This window comes from Lycium barbarum, chromosome 10, assembly GCF_019175385.1.
Source record: "Lycium barbarum isolate Lr01 chromosome 10, ASM1917538v2, whole genome shotgun sequence".
In the NCBI taxonomy this organism is placed as follows: Eukaryota; Viridiplantae; Streptophyta; class Magnoliopsida; order Solanales; family Solanaceae; genus Lycium; species Lycium barbarum.
Genome location: NC_083346.1, coordinates 67,731,993 through 67,744,177, shown reverse-complemented (window position 1 = coordinate 67,744,177; position 12,185 = coordinate 67,731,993). Strand labels below are relative to the sequence as shown.

At 41.2% G+C, this 12,185-nt stretch overlaps 1 pseudogene; it reads left to right on the top strand.

Moving 5' to 3' along the window:
- Positions 1-225: 225 nt before the first annotated feature.
- On the top strand, positions 226-343 carry LOC132616259 (5S ribosomal RNA; annotated as a pseudogene).
- The last annotated feature ends 11,842 nt before the right edge of the window (positions 344-12,185 follow it).

The window sequence follows — 12,185 nt, the reverse complement described above, 5'->3', positions numbered from 1 at the left end:
TTTTACCGCTACAAGGAATCTTAAAATTTTGGAATGGAAAAGCAGTTGTATGTGTTAATTGATGGCTCGTCATTGAGAGTTTCGAAGGCTAAAACAACATTTTCAAGGTCAGTAAAGTGAGGGACTTTTCCAATTCGGAGGGAGATACATGATCGGAAACTTCCTTGGGGTCCGTTAGAACTTCAATTTGTTTTAGGTCGCGTGATAAAAGCCGTGCAGTAGGATGAATGCGATCATACCAGCACTAATGCACCTGATCCCATCAGAACTTTGAGGTTAAGCGTGCTTGGGCCAGAGTAGTACTAGGATGGGTGACCCCCATGGAAAGTGTGCTATGAAGTCCTACAGGTTTAGACATAAGAGAAGGATGAGGAACTAGAACAGCTTGAGGGAAATTAGAAGCCTTTGAACCTCACGGTTGGAAATTCTCAATGATTGCGAAAGATGAGGTGGACCGGCTTGATAGAGAGAGAGAGAGAGATGACATACACAGTTACAAAATTAGGACGAGTTTGAATAGTATTGGGCATACTTGGTAAGTAAGGTGTTAATAAAGAGATACGATAGCTTATTTGTGGTTATGTCAACCAGTAAAGATAAACAATGAGGTTATATGTTAAAGGTATTGACTGAACATGGTATTGAAGTTTAGGTTGCAAGTGCACTAGGGCAAGTTGACACTATTTTTCTTTGAAAGTTAGAGTTGGATAAGCCTGACGCAATAACATCAGAGTATACAGAAAGAATAGAATATGTAGTATAGGACACAAGACGAAGGTAAAGGGTTCGAAATAAAATTCTGATAAGTGGAATTTGAGGGCAGTAACAATGAATAAGGGTTTGAATTGGGAGAAAATAAGAAGGTTTGCAAAAGTACCAAGGGATTTCTTGTTCTTGAAGGACATTCGAAGGGAAATGTGTAGTCAATATATTGGCACGATTGTCTCGGAAACGGAAAAGCCTTCTAGAAATAGAACGGATTTGTACTTCTGAGAGGACATTCTACAAACTTCCGGGCTAATACTATAAAGTGGCAAGTGGAGAAGAGCACTTCAAAAGCCAAGGAAGGTGCCATAGCCAAGCAAGGGAGTTGTCCACTAGTAGAGGACTGAAGAGAAAATAAGAGGAGATGTTTGCGAGTCGGCGAGTAGCCATAGCCCTGGCGAACCAAAGCCACCTTGACAGGAATAGAATGTTAATTGAATGTTCGTTCAGTTATATAAGAGCAGAAGGCTATAGCATTATGAAAGAGTTCAATAAAGAGCTAAGGGAGAACGAGAAGAGGTTGACCAACCTACGTTAAAGATAAGCCGACCGAAGTATAAAAAAAAGGGGTAGTCACTTCAAGACACCAATAAAAACGTCTTGGAGTTGTAACTAAAACATTCGAGGGCGAATGTTTTTAAGGGGGGAAGGATGTTACACCTCGTAGTTCTGCACGTTGAGATTCGTTAGGTGTCAGCTATTTAGTTGCAGACATCAGAGTTGTTGTCGAGATGATGCAAAATCATAGGTGTCACGACCCAACTAGGGCCGCGATGGGTACCCAATACTTGTACCGAGCACCCCCTATCTCGTATCGTATTCTTATCACTAAGTGGGCCGTATGCACTATACCATATCCTTTTTTTTTAACATCAACATTAATAGCATAATTATAAACAAGGACTAATAAACTTTGCTAGTACATTATACAGCGACGAGGACCCTCAAGAGTACAAAACATCTAACTGTACATATCTGTCTACGAGCCTCTAAACATAGTACACATATACATAAGAAGGGTCGAGTACTGCCGTGCCCGAATATATACACAAAATAGTACCAAGGAACTGAGGCTCCGAGACAACTGGAGCGCCGCTATAGTAATGCTGATGAAGCTCCTAGGAGTCAAGCCTGTCTACCTGCTGACCTGCGCAGCATGAAACGCAGCGTCCACAAGAAGGGACGTCAGTACGAATAGTGTACCAAGTATGTAAGGCATGGAAAAATAATGCAAGCCAAACCATAGAGCTTGAATAATATTATCATGGGATCATAGGACATATAATGAAATAAGAAAGTAACCTGTACATAGGAATGCCCTTTCAGGCTAGATACCATGCATGCTTGTCTGTCTTTGGAAAACATTTCTTTTTCATAGACATAGAAAATAGAACTTATATTATGTCATGTCTTATCATATCATATCATATCGTATCAAATCATATGAGATCATGTCATATCATATCGTGTCATAGCATAGCAGGACATAGCATAGCACCGAACAATGTCGGCTCGCCTACATAGCACCGAAATACATCGGCTCGCCCATATATCCCACGTCCGGGATGATAAGCCAATTGACCAGGTGGCAATGAAACATGTTTCCCTTCCCATCCCCCATGTACATATTCATATCTCACATACATATGTCATATAAGCATGCAGGAGAGCCCAAAGAAAATCATGTAACCATCAGAGTGACATAAGGTCGGTGACCTCCGATTACATTATGGAACAATCGTGATCGCCCTGTCTCACCTTGAAGGAACGAGTATTTTAAGGCGAGACTATCAACGGAGAATAGTGTTGAAAGAAACATAGAATGAAATCATGGACGTCATAGAAATCAATTCATCGGCTTTGGAATCTTTAGAGGATGGTGTCATAACCAAGGAATAGAATTGAAATCAAGAACTAGTTTGATACTTTCATATTCATATTGGGTCCTTAGCTTGAGACTCTTAGTCATGGAATCATTCTTGTCATACTTATCATACACGTATTCTCTTCCTTAGTATCATCGTTATCATGGTCATCATAGACATATTTCCATTAAAAATAGTACAGTACTTATCGTTTGATAATTGGAACAAGGATCAAAAGCTTCCTTTGGATTCTACTCCAAAATGAGTCAAACGGAGCAATAGGGAAAATCCGGGAACAGTGGGCCCACCTCGGGCCGAATGAGGTAGCGTACACCATTTGCATATGTTACATGTCATGGCGTTACTTGTGAGGGTTTCAAGGTAGTCGGGTCTTATTTATGCAAGTTCTAGAGGTTTAGGAAGTTTTTCCAACATTTCACACGATTTTTAATTCAATTCTACTGAATGAAAAAGGGGAAACTTTAGGTGCGGATTACGGAGAATAGAGTTGTCCCCGAGGCTCGTATCCGACCTATTACGTCTAAGACATGCCGTAGAAGGAAGGGTGAAGCCTTACATACCTCTTTCCGCTCCTTATGCTATTCCAAATTCAACTTGCAAATCCGCCAAAATCTACAAATTGGTCACATTTACCAAACATGATTAGAGCATTTAGAATTGAAATCTTAAGATAATACTTGGCTACCGAAATTTCGGCAGCACTTCCCCTGTAAATACACCATCCCCAAAGTTCAACTCAGTCAATTTTAATCAATAACAATCCAGGAATTCAACCCGGCCAAACTATCAACATAATATCAACAACCATACTAACAATTTCCATATTCAATCCAAGATACATTATAACAACTTAATCAATTTACTACTTCCTTCAAAACCTTCCAACTCCAATAAAACAATAACAACCTTATAATATACATTCCAACAACACCACATTAATATCATTACCTTCCATACATGTAAGAACATAATATTCAATTTACATAATCTTCCAAGACAAGCCTCCAACTACTAATACTTCACTAAGCTCATTAGGCTTTTGTTAGCAATATAGAATCCACACAACAACAATCACTATACTAAATAAAATTAACTCATCTTCCTCCACACCACACCACAACTACACGGCTAACATCATGCACACACAACTACAACCTCTCCAAAATCATTCAACTTCCATTATCAACATAGCATCCACAACAATAACAACCAAACACTAGATAGAATAATTAAAACATGATTCATACACGCACATAGGCATGCACGGCCACACACCTATATTCATGTTCTTCATGAATTTCACTCATTTTTACACACTACAACATGCACAACATCCATAACATATAAGAAAAGGATGAACCCTTACCTTCTTCTTTGATTCTCCAACTTGCTTGAATTTCCAACTTATGAATTTGTGTTTTTCTTGCTTCAATAACAACTCTACTTTGTTAAGGACCCTCCACTTGGTAGAAAATGATTTTTGAAGGAATTTTTGTCAATTTTCTTGTTGGTTTTTGCACTTGGCCGAAATGGCCTTGGAGCTTTCTCTTGCTTTTCTTGTTCTTTTGTTTTCTTGAAATGTCTAGAAGGTGTTGGAAATAAGATGACTAAGTCATCTTTTTATTTATCCATTAAGATCCAAAGTGGGCTAAGCCCACTCCAAGTGGGAAGGCCAACATGGCCCAAAACATAAGCCCATTTTTTTTTTGTACTTCATGACAAATTTTAATTTTTCCAATTTCCAAATTTGCCCTTCGTCGTCCTCCATAATTCCACGAGTCATATTGCGAATTTCCCTTTATGCCCTTGACCTTTCTTAATATTCTCACTTCAAAATTTTCATAACAACTTGTATGCCAAACAAAATAAAAAAAATAAGGCCTTGCTTGTCATCTCCCCGCAATTATCTTAAATTATCCAAATGCGCAAAATGCGGGATATAACATCCTCTCCCCCTTGGAACATTCGTCCTCGAATGTTAAACTAGCCTCATAGTGTATTACAATACTTCGGGGAGGTCTCCTTCGTAGACATCTCACATGTCGCTTAACATATCCATTTTAGAAGCTTAGGTTACCTTTATGTCGTAGGTCTCTTGAGTTAGCTCCGAACGCTGGCCCTGCGTTAATAAGCCTCCTTTATTGGATCTTGAATCGTCATAGTCCATTTTAGGTCTAACATGCTCTCCCCCTTTTATTAAGAGGGTCTACACACGCCTATGCCCTTTAAATAATCGTCGCCTTCCGCGATCTTTTACAATTGTAATTCCTTCTTCGCGGAGTTTGTTGCGTCTATTCCCTGGCTAGATATGTTCTCGTATATGTGGCATTAGGGCTTTCTAGCCTTAACTAGTGTGGGTTCGGCATCGGTCTTACCCTGTGACATCCGTACGTATACCCTTCATCATGTCTTTTGAATTTCATCCAGCTAGCATATTCTATGTATCGCAACTTCATTTCTGGGACTTAACAGTCACAATTAATATATTACATAATATGGGGAAAGTTGGGGTCTTGACCATTTCCGGAACGCTCTCGTAACGCATCCTTTTCTTTTTATTACCATTTTGGCCTTCGTAACCTCCAGTATCCGCCCCTTACCTATGAGTACAGCTACTCTTGTCCCAAATTTCCAAATTCTGAGTACGATCAGCAATACAAAGAACAGTATACGATAGAGTGGAATCTAGATCTATTAACACATACATATCATAGAAAAGTGCCGATAACGTACCCGTGGCCGCGTCTGCGGAAGGTTCAGAATCCTGCCGTCCTGCCAATGCATATATGCGGTACGGAGGGCCAGCTGAACTGGGTCCCGCTCCTCCTCCTCGGCCACGGCTTGCTGGAGCTTGGGAAGTCTGTCCAGGAGGGCGCACGGTCGACGATGAACCAACCGCTGATCCGGCGGGCTGGGTTCTGCTTCCCTCATTCCTTAGCGGGCAATCACGCATCAAATGATCAGTCCGACCGCAGGAAAAACATGCACCAGTATCCCGGTAACACTGTCCAGAGTGTGGCCTGCCACACCGAGCACACCGTAGTGGGGGTTGCCTCGTCCTGTTAGATTCAGCTCTATACTGGGACCCCGAAGCTCTGGCACTCTGATCTGGTCCTGAATAAGTAGAACGATCAAATCCCCTATCCGCAAATCGAGGAGGTGCACTGGCCGCTGATTGGCCTGAATACCTAGATTGTTCCTGTGCCTGGCCCCCTCTATACTCGCTTCTAGTCCCGGAGGATCTGCCCCTTTTTCTGGAACCCCTATCCGAATAGCGCTCCTCTCTCCGTAACTGATACTGTTCCTCCAGGTTTTGGGCATGGGCCTGGATACAAGTAATATTCATCCCGTCCTGGCGTGAAGCCGTCAAGCACTCCTTAACTAAATGTGGCCCCATCCCACTCACAAACCGGTGCACGTGATCTCCCATATTAGCTATCATGGCTGGGGCATACCTGGCCAACGAGTTAAAACGAAGACTGTATTCTCGAACGCTCATATTTCCCTGTCTAAGGTTCAAGAACATATTGGCTCGAGCCCGTCGAACTTCCGGCGGTAAGAAATGTCGCAGAAATGCCTCAGTAAATTCCTGCCAAACCGGGGGAGGGGCATTTGCTCCCCTCGAAGATATCCAACTACTATACCACAGAACTACTACATCCCGCAATCTGTATGAAGCTAATTCCACTGACTCTGTATCCGAAGCATGTATGATTCTCAGTGTCCTCAGCATCTCGTCTATAAAGCTCTGCGGGTCCTCCTCCGGTTTCGATCCATAAAACTCTGGAGGTTTCAGGGTAATAAAGTCACGAGCCCTTGCACTCACCGCCCTGTCTCCCGGGTCTACATCTTGCCGCTGAACCTGTGCGGCAACTAGCTGAGTCAATAACTGGATGGCCTCTGTCATCTGTTGGCCCGGAGCTGCTGGCAGTGGAACTGGAGGTGCTGGGGCTGGAGCTGGAACTCTTTCCTGCTCGGCTGATACAGGGGTAACAGGAGGAGTCTGAGGGGGAGCTTCATTATAGGACTCGTCTTCTTCTGGCTCCCGTTCAACTATGCTTCCAGCCGCCAACTTGCCCTTCTGGGCCGTCGTAGTCTTCCTCTTCTTCGGCATTACTGAAACCGTAACATAGAATTAAGTAAAGAACAAGGAAGCCTGGTAACATAGCTCTATTGCACGATCTAGAGTACAAAGAAGGTCATATTTCCTAAATGCCCTGCAGCCTCTTGCTTATAAGTGTGGCGCGCTACACACCCATAAACAGGACTCTACTGGACACGGCTCGTAGACAAACCCCTAGGACGAACTGCCCTGATACCACTTCTGTCACGACCCAACTAGGGCCGCGACGGGTACCCAATACTTGTACCGAGCACCCCCTATCTCGTATCGTATTCTTATCACTAAGTGGGCCGTATGCACTATACCATATCCTTTTTTTTTTAACATCAACATTAATAGCATAATTATAAACACGGACTAATAAACCTTCCTAGTACATTATACAGCGACGAGGACCCTCAAGAGTACAAAACATCTAACTGTACATATCTGTCTACGAGCCTCTAAACATAGTACACATATACATAAGAAGGGCCGAGTACTGTCATGACCCAAAACCCACCGTAGACGTGACCGGCATCCGAAGTCATGAACAACATCGGAAGAACCTAAACGATGCAGAATAACACTTGAACCCGCCAGGTTCAACATTCGCCTCCAACAGTTTATAAATTTAAATGTAATAATTCATGCATATATGAACTAAGACAGCGGAAGTCTTCGATATTATAAGAGTTACTCACAACGTGACAAACGCCCAAGAGTTAAACAAAACGCAACAACTACCCACAAGAATGTATACTATGGAGCTTCTAGGATAAAGAGGTAACGGTTTGACTCATCGGGGCGCAGCCTAAAAACTAATAACAATTGAAAAAGATAATAGGGTGTCCCACGAATGAATGTGTGGGCTCACCCAATCAGTAGCAACAACAAGTCCATCCTAAGAGCCTGAAGTATCAACAACCTGTTCTTCTCTGTTACCCAACATACCATCAAAAACAACAATGGTATGCCTGAGTACTCGTACTCAGTGAGTGCCTTGGGGACAACAGGTAATATGAAAATAGAGTACATAATACATAAAGAAATTAGTCTTGCCAATCAGATGAAAATGACGTAAGAACAGTTATCCATTTTATGTATATCAATAATAAGTATCAAAACCCCATTCATAAAGCCTCTTGTCAACATACAATTCCATAAGAGAATGAGAATACCACACATGCCAATACAGGCCCAAGAACCAATCACATTCGAAGGGATAACCCCTAGAGGTTCCCTAAACACTGCGCAATACACCGAAATATGGATTCACGGTGGCTACTCTTCCTCCCGAATAGCAAGGCCATTAATACACCCCAGGTAGCGAACCCAGAAGTGGCCACTCTTCCTCCCGAATAGCAAGGCAAACACAACAACAAGGTCCATGGCATAGAAGTCAATTCACAATTTATCTCAAAGTAGTCACACCATCAATAACATTAAGTTCATTATGCCATATCGAAAAACAAGTCATTTCAATCAAAGTTTTGAAAACGTATAACTTCTTTACAAAATATTTCCATGTCCCAATTCATCAATGAAAATATCATTACCAACCCTTAACCATGATTTAGACATGAATTAGGATTCAAGAACATAAAAAGATTACTTTTCCTCCCATTCATTAAAGAAGTTTGAATAAAATTTATACTTCCAAAAATAGTTTCAAAAAGAGTGATTTTCATCCAAAATAAGTTATTAAAAGAGAGACATACGAATCAAAATCAAAGAGTTTGTAAAAATAGATCAAAAGAGTATGTTCAAAAGAGACATACCTCAACTTCGTGCTTTTGAGCATATCACAATGTCTTTCAATTCCTTCGACTTTAATCTATAGCAATACAGGTCATAGGGACTCTATATTAGCAACAATATCCATGCTTTGTTTATCTAAGCATTTTATCAAACACTTGGTGGGCATGAAGCTCCACAACCTTCATTAATGGTGTTTTCTTCTCCCAATCTCCATTCTATTACTTCTAGATGATTCTACAATCTCAATTAGATGTAATTAACATCATTCTTCATCACCCATATGAGTACAAAAATCCCAAGTCAACAATCCAAAAACCCTAGCTTAGTTCATATAATTCTCTTTATCAAACCCATTTACTATTCTACCAAGAATTCACCAATTCACAACTATAAATGATTAGGGAGTAGAAGCATTACCTTTAAAGTCCAATCCTCTTGAATTCGGGTTCTAGGGTTTCCACATCCAACAAAAATGTTCCAATCACAACTCTATGGATTAGAAGGGTTTACTCAAGTTAGAAAGGGATTAGAGACTTGGATTCAATCTAAAATTATGATAAAAACTTACCTTGGAAGTTCTTGAAGTTTAGGACTTGTTCTCTCTAAATTTGGGGTGAGTTTTCGTGAATGAGGTGTGAAGGAAATGAAGTGGAAAGTGTTAAATGAAGTTTTAAACTTATTTTCAGACCCATTTTACGCCCAATTTTACGTCCCGTACAATTTGTACGGACCATATATCCTACCGTATAATCATTCCAGTGATTTGGACATTCTGGACCAATTATACGGCTGGAATATACGGCCCGTATTATTTTTACGGTCCGTATGTTCCACCGTATAATTGTTACGGTCCGTATGTTTTAACCTCAAACTGACAGAACACTGTTTAGTAACACGGGCATAACGTTTTGTACAAAATGTTTCTCGGGTTGGGCGACCTACCGTTGGAAAGATATTTCAAATATCTACAACTTTTATCAAGGAAGTATTTCCAAATTCGCAACACATTTTCATGAATATCTCCCAGAAGCCAGGCCTACCAAAACTTAGGCGATTTTAAGCGCCCTTATGAACTTCGATTGTTGGTTTGACTTCAAAACGACCATCCTTTTCCCGAATACATCAAGAATGGATTCATATAGATAAAATATAATCGTAACACTAGATTTTAAATATTCACACCTAGTTCAAGTTTACGGGGTGTTACATTATCCCCCCCTTAAGATCATTCGTCCTCGAATGAGGATAGTATTCCAGGAATGTAATTAACCAACACGAATTTTAAACACACAACCACCTTGCGCACTAATAGCTCAAAACTTAACTCATACCTGAAATAGGGAACAAGTGAGGATATCTCTTCTTCACATCGTCTTCCGCCTCCCAAGTAGCTTCCTCAGTATTATGATTTCGCCACAACACTTTAACTGATGCAACGTCCTTTGTTCTCAACCTTCTAACTTGGCGATCCAAAATCTGAACCGGTTCTTCTTCATAAGTCAATGATTCATCAATCTCAACCTCTTCATAGTTCAATACATGAGAAGGGTCAGGTTTATATAACCTCAACATCGAAATGTGAAACACCGGATGAACCATGGACATCTCAGCCGGTAACCTCAACTCGTAAGCTACCTTCCCAACTCTTCTAATAATCTCATAAGGACCAATGTAGCGAGGACTAAGCTTGCCCTTTTTACCAAATCTCATTACCCCCTTCATAGGTGACGCCTTCAAGAAGACCTTGTCACCAACAGCAAATTCCAACTCCCTACGCCTTGTGTCCGTATAAGACTTTAGTCGACTCTGAGCTGTCTTTAGTCGTTGAACAATAAGATTTACCTTTTCGATCGCCTCATGAATTGAATCAGGACCCAACAACTCTACTTTTGTTGGTTCAAACCAACCAATTGGGGACTGACAACGCCTCCCATAAAGAGCCTCATAAGGAGCCATCTGAATACTAGCTTGATAGCTATTGTTGTAAGCGAATTCCACCAAAGGTAGGTGTTCATCCCAACTTCCTCCAAAATCGATTGCACAAGCACGCAACATATCCTCCAAAGTTTGAATAGTCCTCTCTGCTTGCCCGTCAGTTTGAGGATGAAAGGCAGTGCTCAGTTTCACCATAGTCCCCAAACCTTCTTGAAACGTCTGCCAGAAATGAGCAGTAAATTGTGTACCTCTGTCAGATATGATAGATGTCGGAACACCATGCAACCTAACAATCTCCTTCAAATATAACTTGGCGTACTCTGCCGCGGCATATGGCGTCTTCACCGGAAGAAAATGGGCAGACTTCGTGAGTCTATCCACGATCACCCAAATTAAATCATACTTGGCTCTTGTGCGAGGTAAACCTGCAACAAAGTCCATATTTATCATCTCCCACTTCCATTGAGGAATCTCAATGTTCTGAGCCAAGCCACCAAGCCTTTGATGTTCAGCTTTCACCTGTTGACAGTTTAAACACTTAGCCACAAAGTTAGAAATATCAACCTTCATGCTCTTCCACCAATAGTGTTGTTTCAAATCCTTATACATCTTGGTTGATCCCGGATGAACCGAATACTTGGAACTATGAGCTTCCATCATTAGTTCTTGTCGAAGACCATCAACCTCGGGAACACACAATCGTCCTTGCAATCGCAGAACACTATCGCCAGTTCCAACTGTAAATGAAGTGTACTCACTCCTTTCCACTCCATCTCTCAGCTTTGCCAAAAGTTCATCATCATATTGCTTGAATTTAATCCTTTCTACAATATCAGACTGTGATGGAGTGATTCCTACTAAATCTCCATCTTTAGTTTCATCAAGCCTAACCCCAAGGCTGGCGAGTCATCGAATCTCTTTCCCCATGGGCATGTCATGAGCACGCAAATAAGACAACGTGCCCATGGATTTTCTACTCAAAGCATCAGCAACTACATTAGCCTTGCCAGGATGATACAGAATATTCAAGTCGTAGTCTTTTAACAACTCCAACCACCTCCTCTGCCTGAGGTTCAACTCTCGCTGCTTGAAGATATATTGTAGACTCTTGTGATCAGTAAAAAGATCACAATGCTCACCATACAGGTAATGACGCCAAATTTTTAAAGCAAATACCACAGCAGCCAACTCCAAGTCATGAGTTGGATAGTTCTTCTCATGCTTCTTCAACTGACGCGAAGCATAAGCAATCACCTTACCATTCTGCATCAATACACAACCCAAACCAATTCTAGAAGCATCACAATACACCACATATCCACCAGACCCAGAAGGTAAAGTCAAAATAGGAGCCGAAGTCAATTTTGCCTTAAGCTCTTGGAAACTCTTTTCACAAGATTCAGACCACAGAAACTTTGCACTCTTCTGTGTCAATTTAGTTAGTGGAGAGGCTATTGATGAAAAACCTTCCACAAACTTTCGGTAATAACCGGCAAAACCTAAGAAACTACGAATTTCGGTCGCACTAGTGGGTCTAGGCCAATCCTTCACTGCTGTAATTTTCTGAGGGTCTACTTTAATGCCGTCACCAATCACCACATGGCCCAAGAAAGCCACAGAATCAAGCCAGAATTCACACTTACAGAATTTTGCATAAAGATCATTCTCCTCAAGTGTTGTCAAAGTTATCCTCAAATGATTAGCATGATCCTCACGATTCTTAGAGTACACCAAAA